This window comes from Carya illinoinensis, chromosome 3 (genome assembly GCF_018687715.1).
Source record: "Carya illinoinensis cultivar Pawnee chromosome 3, C.illinoinensisPawnee_v1, whole genome shotgun sequence".
Classification (NCBI taxonomy): domain Eukaryota; kingdom Viridiplantae; phylum Streptophyta; class Magnoliopsida; order Fagales; family Juglandaceae; genus Carya; species Carya illinoinensis.
Genome location: NC_056754.1, coordinates 36,909,828 through 36,927,669, shown reverse-complemented (window position 1 = coordinate 36,927,669; position 17,842 = coordinate 36,909,828). Strand labels below are relative to the sequence as shown.

Genomic DNA, 17,842 nt, shown 5'->3' with positions numbered 1-17,842 from the left:
TATTCTGTACTTTGTGGTATCCTTTGTGTTGTCAAGGCTGAAATCTGATGAGATAGAGTAGCTACTTGAGCGGAAAGAGCTGCTATCGGCTCCAAGTCATGAATTCCAGCAACCTTCTTAGCCAAAGTCCTCTCAGTTGGCCATTGATAGTTGTTTGAGGCCATTTCCTCCAAAAATGCAGTAGCACCTTCAGCTGTCTTCGACATCAAAGTTCCACCAGAAGCAGCATCAACTATAGTTCGAGTTTGCCCATTTAACCCATTGTAGAACATCTGAACTTGCAACCAATCTGGCAATCCATGTTGTGGGCAACGTCGAACCAAGTCCTTATACCTTTCCCATGCTTCATAGAGTGACTCAAAATAATTTTGCTTGAACTGGCCAATCTCACTCCTGAGTTGGGCCGTTTTGGCAGGAGGAAAGAATTTAGCAAGAAATCTCTCAGCCATGTCCTGCCAACTAACAATGCTTCCCGGTTGTAGAGATTGTAGCCAACCTCTAGCCTTGTCCCTCAAAGAGAAAGGAAACAACCTCAGTCTAATGGTGTCTTCAGTAACACCATTGATCTTCACAGTGTCACAAATCTCCAAGAACATAGCCAAGTGAATATTGGGATCATCAAGTGGCGATCCACTGAATTGAGCCTGCTGCACCATGCTAATCAAAGTTGGTTTGAGCTCAAAGTTGTTGGCATTGATTGGCTGGCGCATTATGCTCGAGTAATTTCCATTCACAACTGGCCGTACATAGTCCTTCAAGGTGCGTGGTAGTACCTCACGATCTTCTTCAGCCATAGCTAGTATCTTATTTCTTCTTAGTGATCTAAGAGTTCTTTCAATCTCTGGATCAACAGGAATAATATCACGAGATCTAGTACGGTGCATCCAATGTCAAAAACACACCTGTAGAACAAATTAAAACAAAATTCTAAATTAAAACCAAGATTACTTTGTATAGATATTGACAAAAAGAATAAGAATAAATCAATCCCCGGCAACGGCGCCAAAAACTTGACCGGTGCAAAACTGCAAGTGCACAGTATCGTAGTTTTATAATAAAGTGGTAAGAAGAGTATCGTCCTCAGGGATTGGTACCTTACTCTTGCCAAATACCAAAATTATACTAATCTCAATTTTATCTAGAGGAATCGCTAAGGTTTTTGTAGTTGCAAATAAAACTAGATCAACTCAAAGAGAAATAAGCAAAGAAAATAAAACTGACTTTCAAAGATCAAATTCAATGGGGAAGAAAACTTCTAGGAAATCGATTTCACCATAATTCTTCACTATGCTTTTCTCATCCAGCTAACTTAATTTAATTCTCTTTTATTTATTAGCAAATCTCTAATTCATCCAAAAGTCTCTTTCGATAGTCAATTGGAAGTGATTCTAGTTTATCAATTCACACAAGAGTCTGCAAATTCAATAATCAAGAACGCAATAAGACCAATGATTTAATCACTACATAGGTTCATACAAGTCTTTCGATCTCTATACTCCCCTATGCTGAAATATCCAAGATCTACCCTATGACTCCCTCTTTCGATAGCAAATCACAAGATTACTTATCATCTAATCAATGGCCAGTTAATTAGAAGCAATAAATTCAGAATAAATCAGATAAACAAAGAGAGAATTGCATTAAATTAGCATAGACAATCAAGCATAGTTCGGAAATAGGTTACATCGTTTTCCTAGAAAGAAGAAAATTTAGCTCATGCTAGAATTGGAATTCAACATAAACGAATTCACCATAATTGTTCTGAGAAGATGGGAAGAAGAAAATAAACACTGAAAAATCCTCCTTGCAGCCTCAACTCGTTGTCAAAAGCTCAAGGGAACGATTCAACACTTTTCTCCCGTCCGTGCTCGTGTATGAATCCAACGTACGTGCAATAAATTGGAATTCCGTCTCCAAAACAAATGATTTGAATCCCTCTAGCTATGTTTTTCTCTCCCAAAGAGTGTTCTCCAGTCAAAACTCGCGGCTCTAGAGTGAAGAATGGCCTTTTATATGGTCCCACGGCGGAAAACCTAAAATCTGTCAAAATACGATGTTCGCTCGAGCGGGGTGTCGAGCGCGCGTTGAGCGTTCGACTCTGCCTGATTTCGCTCGAGCGTCCTATCGAGCGCACATCGAGCGTTCGACTCTGCCTGATTTCGCTCGAGCGGCCAATGTCTCTGCTCGAGCGATCTTCATTTTTCAGCAACCTGCTCGAGCTCCCTGTCGAGCGGCAGTCGAGCGTTTGAATCTGCCTGAATTCGCTCGAACGGCCTAAAGCCTCCGCTCGAGCGAACTTGTAAAATCTGCAATATGAAATTTTGCAAGTCATCACCTAGTTTGCCCCCGTTCAAAAGTGGGTTTTTCAAACCCACGGCCACAGTGAATTTTCACTGTGACGTTGCTTTTCCCGCGCCGTTTGCAACGCCGCGTGTTTTCTAAAATTGCTGTATAGCGCTGTAAGTATTTTCCAAACCCTATTTTCAGATTTAAATATATATTGCTCTTTCAATTAATTAATTTGCTGGTTGGTTGATTCCGGACTGAGTCCGAGGAGTTCGGGGGTCGGATGGATGGAGGACGGAGTTGCTTGTTTTATTGTTTTATGTTGGTTGGTTATCTTATTATGCATTGATATGGCATTTCATGGTGCATGCACGTGTGTTTTTGTTTATGTGTGAAAAGCCTGTGTATTGGCGTAAGTGGTCTTATGGGTGCGTGTGTATCACGACCCTAAGCCGGGATGGGGTATTATCTCGGTGGAGCTCCTCTGGTCACTCGGGAGCGGAATAAACTGAGTGATGTCCCCTAAGTTGTCGCTAGACGACGGGAGCGGGGGCTAGGCGTTGCTTGGCTACGAACGCGCCGAGCGCGGAACCGAGCATCGCTCTACGCACCAACTCCGTGGCCCTTCGCTGGTGAGGGCTAGAGGATGCTTGGCTACGAACGTGCGGGGCACGGAACTGGACATCGCTCGTTAGGTGTCACATGCGTGGTGGTACTCTGCGGTGTGGCACTGGAGCCAGGGTGTGCGGATGACCCCTAGGGGAGGTCATGGTGCATACGGATAAAATGTGACTTTGGCGTGTTTTCCGGAAAAGATGTGTTTTTGGGCCAAATGGGTTTTTGGCGTGTGTGGAAACTGTGTCTTTGGGTTTTGTGCATTGGGCATGGTTCATGCATATTGTTTGAGTTCTATATGTGTTATTATCTGGTAGTGTTTGGGTTTTACTTACCTGCGGTACCATTTTTGGTTCCGTAGCTTTTGGTGCAGAGTTAGAGGACGAAGAGGAGGAGGCTGAGCCCGAGGATGCGGCTCCGCCGGGTTGCTGATGCTATGTTTTATATTTGTTTAAAACTGTATTTGTGTTTTTGTAATATTTTATCTATGTACGTTTTAAACAGCTTGTATTACGTTAAGAAAAAAATTCTGGTACTTAGTTATGACTTTCGTTATCCGCTGCGTGTTCTTCCGTGCACATCTGTTGCTTTTACACACACTTGGCACCGTCGATGGGATGGTGACCCGGGTTGTCACCATCCGGACGTCTCGATTTCCCCGTGTTCGGGCGTGGGGATTTGGGGGCGTCACATAGAATATATGGTAACAACGGGTGCATTTATGTTATATATTTATAAAGTCAACCAAATAGTTATTTTCATAATTCTCATAATCTTTGTGATGTTATAGTCAAAATGTAATAAAAACAAGGAGTGTCGTAAGAAGCAAGTGATTGTTCACAGTAGAGGATCGAAAAGTTTAGCAAGATATGCCCATGATGTGGTATTTATTTAATTAATATTTAGTTATTGTTAGATATTTGTTAGTTCTTTGTTTTCGATATATGCGTTTAATCTAAAATACTTGACGTAGAAAAAATCAATTGGGACATTGCCAAATCGAGCCTAGTTGTTTGTCCAGACCCATAAGAAAAAGGATGGCACACACTACAATGATGACACAAGGAAGAAAGTGGTAGTTTATTTTCAAATTTATTACTTTTTAATTTTAATGGATTTATAAAAGACAAAGGATAATGTGTATTTTTTATTACCTATTATAGGTTGAGATGGAGGAACTTTTAACAGAGGATACAAATTCTATAGAAACAGGGTCTTTAGGAACCATGACTTGGGCATCAGATGATGTTTATTCGAAAGTTATAGGCCCAGAACGGCCTAGACGTGTGAGTGGTTTGGGGTTTGGAACAACCCCTACAAGGCAAACTTATCAACATTTATTACCAACGTCAAGCCAAGAAGATGGTATATCAAAGGAAGAGTTTGATAGAATGTGGAACGAATTAACTGAATTGCAGAACTTAGTAAACACATTTGTGCATACACAGGTGAGCACCCCACATATGCTTAGTTCATATCAATCAACCTTATTTAGGAATTTTTGGACCCTCATTTGAATTTATATTTAGGCCTCATAACAAAATAAAAAAGAGAATGAAGAGGAAGAGAAAGATGAAGAAGAGGAAAATGCTGAAGAGGAAGATGAAGAAGATGAAGGGAACTACGAGGACGATGATTGAGGGGATCATAAATGAGACTATATTTATGGTATTTGCCATATATCGATGTTTGCTCTGTTTGGTGGTATATACAGCTTTCCTTAATTGAGGCTATATTTATGGTTATGGCATATATCGGCGTTTGCTATGTTTTGCTAAGTTGGAATAGGATGGATTATAAAAGGAGAAATGCTGGATTATGAGATATTGTGAATCTTAGTATGATGTTTGACATATTTTGTCCTAACGTTTGCAAGCACCACATTCATTTTTAAAGAAGAATAAATATGAGATCCATATTAAAAGATTAAATTTTAAATAATAGACTCTATTTTTTAAAAAATGAATATTATACGACACTACCAGGTGCGTTTATAATAGTCTTCATCATTGACGCTATATATTCATACCGACGTAACAATATATACGCCGGCACATTTCTAAATTACTGGCGTTTCATTGATAAATTTTTTACATTTTATAAACGCCGCCAATGTATATAATTATTTCCGGCATAACAATGTAAATGCCAGAAAACTACTAATTTACCGGCATAAAATTAATAATGGCCGGCTTTTGTTTAAACGATATAAACGTCGAATAACTCAATACTTTATAGGCGTAAACTCTATCAATTGTCGGCGTTTTGTGAAATGCCGTTGATTCTATATATTATTACCAGCGGTATATTATAAACGCCGACAAACATGGTTAATATAATGGCGTATAATTAATAAATTATTAGCATTTGTTTAAACGCCACAAAAAACATATATTATGATTGGCGTAACAATATAAACGCAGGGAAACTACTAATTCCCCGGCGCATCGTTACTATATTGGTGGCGTTGTTATAAACGCTGCCATAGCTATATATTATTACCGGCGTAAAAATTTAAACATTAGGAATCTCAATAATTTACCGGCGGAAACATTTAGCTTACACAAACGCCGCCAATTTTGCCTTTTTTTCTAGTGAATGACATTCTCAGTCGTACCATCTTCCTACTATAGGTTAACCCTTAACCCACCTTTCAACTCTGGACAAAACAAAACGAAATAAAATAAACCAAGACAACATAAAATAAAATAGAACAAAATCAATAAAATAAAATAACATACAATGAAACAAATAAAACAAATAAAATAACATACTTTCAATTCAAATAAAATAAAATAAAATTAATAAATAAATTCAAATTAACTAAAAGTAATTTCAAATTAAACATTTAAAATTTTTTGGTACTTCACCTGCAGGACATATGGTTTTACCTAGAGCCGAACTGCTCTCATTCCTTCTATGACGCCCCCCAACTCCCACATACGGAAATGCGAAAATCAAGGTGTCGGGCTGATGACAACACAGGTCACGCACTCCCATGACAAGTGCTAAGCATGTAAGACAAAATACGCAATGGATAAGTTAAGGTCAATTAATAAGTACAATAATTGTTTAAATACAAATTTGATTAAATAAAAGCGTATCAAAAAGATAGTACAATCATCTAGTAACATCATTATAAACCAATACATAATTCAAAAGTAGGAAAACAATTCCCAAAATAAGCAAGTGGCACCAAATCACTTCCCTAGTGAACCCGCACCCTCCGGCTCAGCTTCCTTATTATCTGCATCAAAATCTACAATACCAAGAAACGATACCACATGTAAGTAATAATCCAAACAGCTCACCACAAGATAAAAATACATTCACGCAACAACAATATGCATGCACATGATGACAGATGCAAAAGACCCAGAAATCATCATTTCCCAAAATGAATAATTTTCCATGCACGCCAAAATCCCATTTGGCCCGAAAATCCAATCCATTAAAACATCTACCATTTTTCTTGAAAATAGCCAAACATAAAATCCATAATTTTCCTAGAAAATAGTCCACATATTTTCACTAATCAAATCCTACAATTTTTCCAGAAAATGGCCCACATATATCCTTTAACCATATGCACCATGATCTCCCATAGGGACTATCCCACAACCTGACTCCCTTCAACACATCACCGGAAACTACTGTGCGTGTGACTTAGTAACGAGCGATGCCCAATTCCGCGCCCAGTGCTTTTGTTGCCAAGCATCCTCTAGCCCCCGCTAGTAGAGGGGCCACAAAGTCAGCACGAGAGCATTACCATCTTGTTGTCACCTAGCGTCAACCCAAGGAACGTCACTTAGTATATTTCACTCCCGAGTGACCAGAGGAGCTCTACTGAGATAATACCCATCTCGACTTAGGGTCATGATACACACGCACCAGAAAACCATTTTATGCATGAAAACCTAGTTTTCATTTCCAACACATGAACATGCATGCAATTATACGAAAACCCAATTTTCATTTTACAAACATGAACATGCGTGCACTATGCAATTTATATGACAAGACACAAAAATATCCAACAACCAACAAATCCTAACATCAACCAATCTCAGTAACAACTCCATTCTCCAATCCAACCAACTCCCAACTTCTCAGACTCAACGTCTGGCAAAACCAACTAGATCACAAAGTATTTGTTAATGCAAAATATATTTAAATCTCAAAGGTTCTTTGCAAAATACTTACAATACTGAAAAGGTAAATTCTGGAAGATCAAGGGCGCTCAAGATCACGAGTGATGCCGAAAGTGGTGGAGCCACTGTTTCAAAGGGGCTAGCCATGGGTCCAAAACAAGAAATTTCAAAGGAGAAGCTTGGCTAGCTATGAAGGGGCATGGAGGAGCTAAGGGAAGTGTTAGGAGGCAAGAGGTGGTGGCTTGGAGCTGTGTGGGAGAGAGGGAACCCGTGTAAGGCTAAGGGCCACTTGGGACCACCGTGGGCTGGAGAAGGTGCTGGTGGTTTTGTGGAGCTCAATGGTGGTTGGAGAAGGTGGTGGGTGGCATCGTGGTGGCGCTGGGTGGTGGTGAAAGGGAGGGACCCATTTTCGAGTTGAGGCAAGGAGGGAGAGAGGTTGCCATGGGGGGTTGGTTTTGGTGGAGGGAAGGGTCACCGATGAGAGGGTGGTGGTGCGGTGGCGTGGAGCTGAGCCACAGCGGCGCAAGTGGGAGAGACTCGTGTGAGACCTATTCAGGATAGAGAGAAAGGAGCTACACATGGGGCATCTAGTGGCTAGGGTCGGTGCTGGAGGCTGTTGGGAGGTGGTCAGCGTGAGGTGGTGACTAGTGGTGGCAGGCGGTGGGGCTAGTTGACGTGAGAGAGGGGAAAAAAGAGAAAAAGAGGAAAGAAAAAGAGGAAGAAAGGATTAGAAAAAGGGAAAAAGGGAAAAAAAAAAAAAAGGAAAGGAAAGAAAATGAGGTCCAGTCCTTTCAAATCGGGGTCTCGAAACTGATCCAACGAACATGATTTAAAACGATAACTCAAATTAAAACACAGTAACTAAATAAAATAAAATATAATAACAAATCCAACAATGAAGTAATTTAAATTAAAAATAAATTTAAATAATAAACATTAATTAATATTAAGAAAGCACATTAAAATAAATTTCACAACTTAAAAATTATAAAATAGTCCAAAAGTTAATATGTTAAATTTAAAACAAGAGAACCACTAATTGTAATAATTTAAATAATCCTTCAAATAAAAATACACGTAAATATGGGGTATCACATTATCTAACTTAGCCCTCAATATAACTCTATTTATAACATAACATGAAGTACTTACCATTTGGATCAAAAAATTACTAGGCAAGTTGTTTTCATTGAGCGTTGTTCTTGCCATCTCTTGAAGAGATCTACTCCTCCTCTCTACAAACTCATTTTGTTTTGGGGAGTACAAGGAGTAGATAAATTATGCATAAAATCATTTTCATCACAAAAAGTTTCAATATCTTTATTAACAAACTATTTCCCTCTATCACTTTAGATACTTGAAATAGTATAGTCATTTTTATTTTAAATTCTCTTGCATAACTTGGTAAAGTTATTTTTAATCATCAACAATAACAAATTCATAATATTTTTCTCCTAAATTTGCAACTCTGTTTGGTCCAAAAAAACCCATGTGTATTAGTTGTATTGATCTAGTAGTGAAAATGTATTTCTTGGTTTTAAAAGAAGCTTTTATTTATTTACCAAACTAGCATGCATCACAGATTTTGTTATTAAGAAAATTTTTCTTTGGCAAACATCTCATAAAATCATTTTTTAAAAGTTTGGAAATAAGTTTTATATTGGCATGACCTAGTCTTCTATGTCATAGTCAACTAATTTCATTTTGAACTGAAAAGCAAATAATATCTTGTGAGGTATTTTCTTCAAATTAGATTGTATAAACATTGTTGCTTCTAAAAATAAAACAAACGTTGCAATGATGATCATTCAAAATAATGCACTTATTTATTTTGAAAGTAACTGTAAATCCTCTATCACATAATTGACTTATATTCAAAAGATTATGTTCTAGACCTTCAATAAGTATGACATCTTCAATTATGAAAGAAGACTCATTACTAATTTTACATATTCCCATAATCTTCCCTTTTGAGTTATCTCCAGATGTCATGTGTCCTCATCCTTTGGATGTAAGATCAATTAACTTAGTTTTGTTTCCCATCATATGTCTTAATCATCCACTATCTAAAAACCATTTATTTTTGCTTATAGAGGACTTCATGCATACCTACAAAAATAATTGAAATGATTTGTCTTGGTACCTAAGTTCTTTGGTCCTTCATATATTAGTATTAGAATAAATAAGATTTTTAGATATCCATATGGCCTTCATAGTCATTGTATGTTTTCTTCTAATAGGACAAGTATAATAATTATGATAATTTCTATTATAAAAATTGTAGACAACATGTGACATATATGAAAAACTTGAGTGATTATAGTAGTATCTTTATTTGAAAAAGTTATTTTTATGAAAAAAATTTTGAATACTGAACTTTGATTTAGAAGGATTATCAAAGAAGTTTTTAAAGGTTTGTGTTTTTGTTTTAGCATGTATCTCAAGTTCGCCTTATCAAAAACACATATTTGACTACCAGTAAGTTTTCTAAAATTTCATTTTCAGTTTGTAAAGTTTTCAACAATATTTTCTAAATCAGTCACTTTCTTCTTCAACTCATGATTTTCATCTTTTGAAACAATGTTTTCTTTTCTTAAAACATTAATTTTGTTTATTAAAAAACAATTTTTCTTTTTCAAAGTGATATATTTGATACCCAATTTCTCAAGTTCCTCATATAACTCATCTAAAAAATTTTGCAATTTCTCATATAAAGGATTTTCAATTGAAATATTGTCAAAATTTGTTATCTCAAGGTCATCTTTAGCTATAAGATGAAGATTTGCTGACTCTTCATTGCTTGTTTCGCTATTTAAACTACTTGAATCGTTATCCCATGTAACTCTTATCGCTTTATTGACCTTTTTGTATTCTTTATTTGGCAGAGAACAATCTGCCTTAATATGTCAAGGCTTATTGAATTTGTAACAAGTTAAAGAGTCATTTTTACGTATATATTTCTTGGAAAACTTTTTGAAAGGTTTCCTTGAAGTAGTTTTATTTCTCTTTAAGAATCTCTTAAATCTTCTTGTTAACATAGTAACTTCTTCATCTTTGTTCTCAATTTCCTCACCTTCATCACTTCTACTTTCATGAGCAATGACTTTAAGTTTCTTTAGCTTTCCTTAATCTTCTCCTCACTTTAATGTGTATTCAGGGGTCATAAGTAACCCAATAAGTTCATTTACGTTGAGTTTCTTAATGTCTTTAGTTTCAAGAATTATCATCACTTTTCATTCCCAGCATTTGGAGAGAGAGTTGAGAATTTTTCTTATGATCTCAAAATTGGAATAAACATTGCCGAGAGCTGTTAAGCTGTTTATAATGTTAGTAAAATGAGTATCCATAGTATATATAGATTTCTCATCACTCATTTTAAACATTTCACAGTCATGAGTTTGAGTATAACTTTTGTATTCATTGACTTGTGAAGTTACTTTCAAGTTATCCCAAATTTCCTTTGCCGTCTTGCAAGTTATTATTCGATTGAATTCATTCCCATTGAGAGCATTATATAAGAAATTTATTGCCGTTTTATTTTTTTGAATTGAATGTTAGAGATCTCTCCTCTTCACGATCCAACTCTTCTTTTTCCATTTTGACCTTTACTTCATTAACAATTTTTGTTGGGATATAAGGTTTGTTTACAACATATTTCCAAATTTCTCAATCTTGAATTCGAAGGAATATTTTCATTCTAACTTTTCATAATGTGTAATTGTAATCTCCACAAAATAGTGGAGGCTGACTACTGGATTGACCTTCACCAAAGGGAGTTACAATGTTAGTCATAAGATCTTAACTTAAAAGATAGTTAATCTTACAAAAGATCCCTTGCTTTGATACCAATTGTTACCCAAATGACTAACACAAGAAGGAGAGGTGAACTAGGTTGTATTTAAAATTAACAATTATAAACCAAATACATAATAAAATAAATGGACAAAATATGAAGCAATAGTAAATATAAAGAGTAAAGATAAGAGAGAAGCAAACTTTATATTTTGACGAGGTTTAGCCCAACTGCCTACTTCCTCACCTCAAACTACCCATTGAGAATTCTCAAATTCATCATTCAACCTCTTTCATGAGGAAATAGAAACCTATTACACTTTTGAGTAGTATCACTTCAAAGAATCTATGTAGAACACCTTCTACATGGTGATTCAATTATTTCTAATATAGAACACATTCTACACACACAAGAGTTATACATATTCTTTTACTGATACAAGGGCTAATAGTTGATAGGTTATTGGAGAACACTCCTAATCAATGTGTGAAATGAAAACAATACAGCACAAACTTTATCTCTCTCTAAATGAATAAGAGTTAAAGCTCAATGCGTAGAGAACATAAATTGAAAGTTTTGAATGAATGTTGTAAATCTTGTAGTTGATGTGTATTGTTCTGATTTTGAAGATTTCAAGTGAGTTATTTATAAACATATAAGACTTCGTTTTTAAATTTAAAAAGATTCACATATCAAAAAGGAGGACTGCTTGTATTCCAAAATTTTCAAATAAGAGTTTCTCCTTTTTACAATTGTCGAAGACAACTTCATTCACTTTTCAAAATTTTCAAACATAATCTTTTACTTTTTGAATATAAAAAAAGAAGCATTGTTTGCTTTTTAAGATTTTCAAACAAAATCATCTACCTTGTCAAAAGAGCATCAATCACTTTTCAAAATTTTCAAACATAACATGCACAATTATCTTTCAAATTTTAAAACTTAAATTTTTAATTATATCATGCATATGTGAAAGATGACAATCAATCATCTTTTAAAAATTCAAATTTCAAGATTTTAATTTTCATATGTATCATGCACATGTGGAAAATGCAATTTGATACTATATGAGAAAAGATTACTTTTGAGCCTAATCCAATTTTGAATTTTTCCAAGAGATGTACACAATTATTCTAAGAGCTTTATTTGTAAGTTTGTTCCCTTTGTTACTCATGTTTGATTTATTAATGTGCTTGACTCCATTGTATAAATAACTTAAACTTAAGACTCTTTATATTTATTTTAATTTGTTATCGTGAAAATATATATATATATAATAATATGATGCTTGAAATCTTGAGAATGTGGGCCTACAACCAAAGTTACTCGGGCGTACGTGGGCTTCATGTCATGTGCGTGAAATAATGCAAACAAAATTATAATTAAATTAATATTCAAACGAAATTAGTTTAAATTGAAGAATGGAATCTTGCTCTTTTTAAAGAGATTCAAGTCTTTTAGAGTGTACAAAATTTAAAATAAATCAGTGCAACAGACCTCCTATTAACTTGTCTTCTCCAAGATACAGCAGCCAACTGATCATCGTATGGCTCAAACTAACCTTACAGAAGTGGTTGAGCTCAAAACTCTAATAAAAAAACACCAGTCTGGAAAAATCTCAAAAGTATTTACTCACTTTGTCATCTTTATTTCAAGAACTTCATACTATTTCTACGCAAGTTTTATAAAAAAAATACAACGCTTGGAAAAATTACCAAAGCTGGACACCAACCTCAAAATGAATAAAATACAATTCAATTTGAAAAGAGCAATGTTACATATAGTTGTAGAGTGCACAGATGCCGTGCACTCTTTCTGAAAAAGAGTGGGCCTATTATTAAAAAATTAATTTTTATTATGCGTATCCCGTATTTATTCACTTTTTTTGAAGCGATTGTCTAGCATTTACGCATTGCACAATTACAAATATTATTTCTCATTTAGAAAATAGAAGCTGTTTCAAGAAAATTTGATAACCGTGCAATTGAATGAAAATTAAAGCGGCCAACATTAATCCCCTAAACCGAAAATTAAAGCAGCCAGCCAACGGTCATTTTAAAAGCACTAAAAATCTAATACGGCTTGAAGCCTTCTACGTACATGCATCCAAAATTCAAGAGAGAGAAAAACTGAAGAAGCGAAAAACGTATAGCTTAATAGCATTCAAAACAAAAAGTAATGGTAATGATCATAAAATATGTCACTAATAAATGCTAATTATTAAAAATACTAACACTATGTACTGACTACTTAGAACGAGATTTTTTGGTATTATAACATCTTTTTGTATTTCTTGTCCTATAACTAGATTAAGCTTCTTATATAGCATTAACCATCTGTGCCACCGCTGCAGATTTGGGCTGGTTGGTGCTTTCTATCCATTTATGTTATATTTTGAGGATAAGGATGTTAGTTTCTCATTCGAACATTTTACAATAACAAACTGCAGCACAACACAACCAACCATTGCTTCAAATGATGGCACAACCGTTCAGAGGATTGTAAAATATTCATTTAAGACTGTGTCCCTCTCCGAGAAATGAATAGGGACCATGTTAAATACTTGAGAAATGATATTTGTAGTCGTGAAGTACGAAAATATTGTACAATTTCTTAAAAAAATGAGTAAATATGAGATCCACATGCAGAAAACTAATATTTTTAATAGTGGACCTCAGTCTTTTTCAAAACCATTGTGCTTTGCTTGTGCGCTCTATAACGGTATGTAGCATTACTCTAAATACTTTAATATAAAATATTAAATATAAGGATCTTCGATTTCCTATAATTCACAACATTAAATAATAATACTTAAAAAAACGTACCTCTCTTTTTAGAATTTGATAGAGAATTTGAACCTAAATATGAGAGAAAAATTATCTTAATAACTTTACCTTCGAGTGTCTTTCGATGGCTAGAGGCACAATTATATTGTAGATGAGAACTCTTAATTACCCTCTCAATAGTTAAATAGATCACTTTTGACTATCATGAAATTTAGAGGTATTTGAGTCCCACTATAACTCATTAATTAAGAGATATATTTGAACTAATATAAAGCCATAGGGACATCAGGGTGTGAGACATTGAGTTTTAATAAAATTTTAACAAACCAAACTTTTGGTCCCATAGTCCAGTTTTTTTTCTTTATTTGCATTGTTTTTTGTGTAATAGAGTGTTTGCCGTGGAACCTCAACCATTCCTTATATATATTGATCATTTTATATTAATGAATTGCTTAGAATGAAAGGATCCAAAATAGCACCGGCGACTCTCACATGGCTGTCAATTTTCGGCATTTCCCTTTAGTTTCAAATAGCCATTTTAGTGGAACCTTTATTTACATCTGAAAATGGCGCCATTGGCCATGTTTTGGCACTTAGCTGATATCATATGAGCTGATCTTAAAATTTTTCATAATTTTCTTTTTAAATACCACTCAAATACAAAATACTTTTTAATTTCAAATTTTCAACTTTTTTATCTAATTATTACTAATTTTCCAAACTTCCATACAAAATAAAAAATATATAATTTTTTAAATTTTAAAACAAAAATAATATTAAAATAATGTTAAAACAATATTTTAATGTTATAATATTTTTATCAACTTTGTTTCTCTGCTTTCTTAAAACTCAATAAAATATCTCAACTCAAATCATTTCGCTACTATTCACAAAATTTTCAAACAAAACATGCATATATAAAATATGGCAATCAATCATCTTTCAAATTTTTAAAATTTACACTTCTAATCATGTCATGCACATGTGAAAGATGACAATCAATCATCTTTTAAAAATTCAAATTTCAAACTTTTAATTTTCAAATGTATTATGCACATGTGGAAAATACAATTTGATTCTTTATGAGAAAAGATTAATTTTAAGCCTTAATCTAATTTCGAATTTTTCTAAGAGATGTACAAAATTACTTTAAAAGATTTATTTGTGAGCATGTTCCCTTTCTTGCTCATGCTTGATTCGTTGATGCGTTTAGCTCCATTGTATAGATAACTTGAACTTGAGACTTTTTTATACTTGTATTAATTTGTTATTGTCAAAATCTATATATAGATTGTTAAGGACGTGTCCCACCACTGCCTATGCAACCGTTCACCTATAAATAGTAAGAAAACTTCAGTGGGATGCACCTGAGAATACTCCGATGCTTAAGTCAGTACAATATCTCTCGAAAGTCTAGAATTTAGAAGATCTCTCGTTTTTGGAGTTACTTGGTATATATAGAGAATGCATGTTAGACTATATCATGCTTATATGAGATTATTGTCTTGTGATGTTTATCCTGTGCTGTGTTTGTCAGCTTAGACCATCTTTACGTATTTGAAACAGTCACGTACGTGCTTGAGACTTGCGTCTTCCTGAATAAAGTGGCGTGTAGTGTGTAGATCCCTATTGGGCCTTTCAATTCAAGCCTGCTTATAGAGGACTTTCATATTGGGCTTAAATACAAAATGGCCCCTCCAGCTACCTAGCTAATTCCCTTTGCTCTGTGGCATGGGAAATTTTATGTTGAAAGTTTTTCAAAAACACTTTTATGATCATCATGTAATTAATTAATTTTTTGTCTTTTGCACATACCTTGCTATGGGCCAATTTTTCTTCCCAGCCCATTTGCCAACCGCTACATACCCCATTATTCCTTCACATTTTTAGAAATCGAAGAGTCCCTCATTATTAACTGTTAACGTTGCATCGGTACGGATTCTGTGAAAAGGTTACCTTTCTGCTCCCATGTTATGTCATGATGCCTATGGTTGGCGTTTTTTATTCGCCCCTTTTGAATACCCATTTACCGATCTTGCTCATTTACCGATCTTGCTCATTCTTTCCTTTACTATTTTTCCCTATTTTCATTCTAGCCCTTGCTTGTCCCTATTCTTGCTTCTTGGCTTCTACCCATCCTGCCTTACTTATTTTCTTGCCATCCTTTCTCCCAAGATTCCATGGCTGAATACAGTGGCAACTTTAAGCATCCTTCCCTAGCATCAGAAACCCTAGTCTTCGAGGGGTATGGGTGGCGTTCTACATTTAGACAGAAACATTTTACAGTGATTAGCGATGAATTCTGCATCCCTGAAGACGCGGCACTGGAAGTTCCTTCGTTTGGGTGCTGCGACGACGAAGGGTTCACCAGCAAAGTTACCCAACCACTTCCCTTTTGTCTCATGGACTGAGACTTCCTTTCTGTCACCCCCTTCGTGACATTTTGGACTTGCTGGGTTTGGTGCCCATTCAACTCCATCCCTTCGCACTAAGGGCCTTTCTCTGCGCTTGCATGGTTTTCTTTATGGTTTTGGAACTCCTTGGGGACATTTACCCCGACTTGATTGCTCATAAATTTTTGTCCTTATACAATGTGAGGCCCGCCACCAAGGGCAATGTGACGCCCCCAAATTCCGTTTGGGATCGGACGGACATTTGAAGCGTCGAGACATGCAACACAAGGTTACCTGCCCCCGTTCATGACATATAAGATGCAATATTCCTAACATGCATCTAACAATATGCAATATTCGCAGCGGATAAATTTTTTCTTTAGCAATACTATGCACCAAATTGAAAATATCTCAAATGCTTAAAACATACTTCATACATAAAAATCCATTGAACAACTAAGATCATAACACTAGTCCAAAATGGTTATGATCCAAAAAGTAGTAGAGATGCAACTCAATCGTACAAGTAGTAATTTACGTTAATTACTATATCAACATTTATGTCGCACCGTCACTTAGTCAACTGTGTCTAGTTGATCAGCTCCTGATTCTCCTTCAGGTCCTGTAACAAGATTTACCATTCGGGGGGAATGGTAGTTGGGACTACCAAAGTGAGATTTGATTACAAATCTCAGCAAGTTAACAAAAAACTTCCATACAGACTAATGATACATGTATGACAGTAAAAGCATAAATGCATAATCAAATTCATAAGTAATTAAAGCATAACTTAGCGTACAACATAGCATAATTGACATAGCTTAAATTGAATCATGAACTGAACTTGACTTGACATGAACTTGATCTGAAACTTGACTTAGCATGAACTTGCTCTGAAACTTGAATTAACATGAAAAATACATACTCCACAGTTGTTGTGGCCCCATGTATTCTACACAAACTTGACTTAACATTAAAAATACATACTTCACAGTTGTTGTGGCCCCATGTATTCGACATAAACTTGACTTAATATAAAAAATACATACTCCACAGTTGTTGTGGCCCCATGTATTCTACGTGTAAATACATACTCCACAGTTGTTGTGGCCCCATGTATTCTACACAAACTTGACTTAACATGAAAAATACATACTCCACAGTTGTTGTGGCCCCATGTATTCTACTTGTAAATACATACTCCACAGTTGTTGTGGCCCCATGTATTCTACACAAACTTGACTTAACATGAAAAATACATACTCCACAGTTGTTGTGGCCCCATGTATTCTACGTGTAAATACATACTCCACAGTTGTTGTGGCCCCATGTATTCTACGCATCACAATTGTAGTAAAATACATACTCCACAGTTGTTGTGGCCCCATGTATTCTACACAAACATAATGTACTCAAGATGAAACGTGACTTGAACATAACTTGAAATACATGACCAACTTGAGATAGAAACATTTCGTAACATGGCATAACATATAATAGACAACATATTTAACATGACATACTTGCAACAGTGAATATTACATGACTTGACATACATGTAATAGATGGCATACTTAGCATGACGTACTTGTAATGTACAGTAATACATAACAGAATATATTATGTAACAGATAAAAATTGATGACAGAATAAATTCTGTATAATAAACAATTACGTGATAACTTGGCGTGGCATGACATATATGATAACACACATACATACACTATAGTTCTTTTACTTAGCACACATACACAGTAGACTGCTAGTAAGTTAAAAGCTAACTTACCTCGATCTCCGCGTTTCTTATAAAACCTCAAG

At 35.1% G+C, this 17,842-nt stretch overlaps 1 non-coding gene across 1 annotated transcript; it reads left to right on the top strand.

The window, feature by feature from the left end:
• Positions 1-294: 294 nt before the first annotated feature.
• On the top strand, positions 295-401 carry LOC122305972. Its single transcript, XR_006241396.1, has one exon. It is a non-coding gene; the product is annotated as a small nucleolar RNA R71 (small nucleolar RNA).
• The last annotated feature ends 17,441 nt before the right edge of the window (positions 402-17,842 follow it).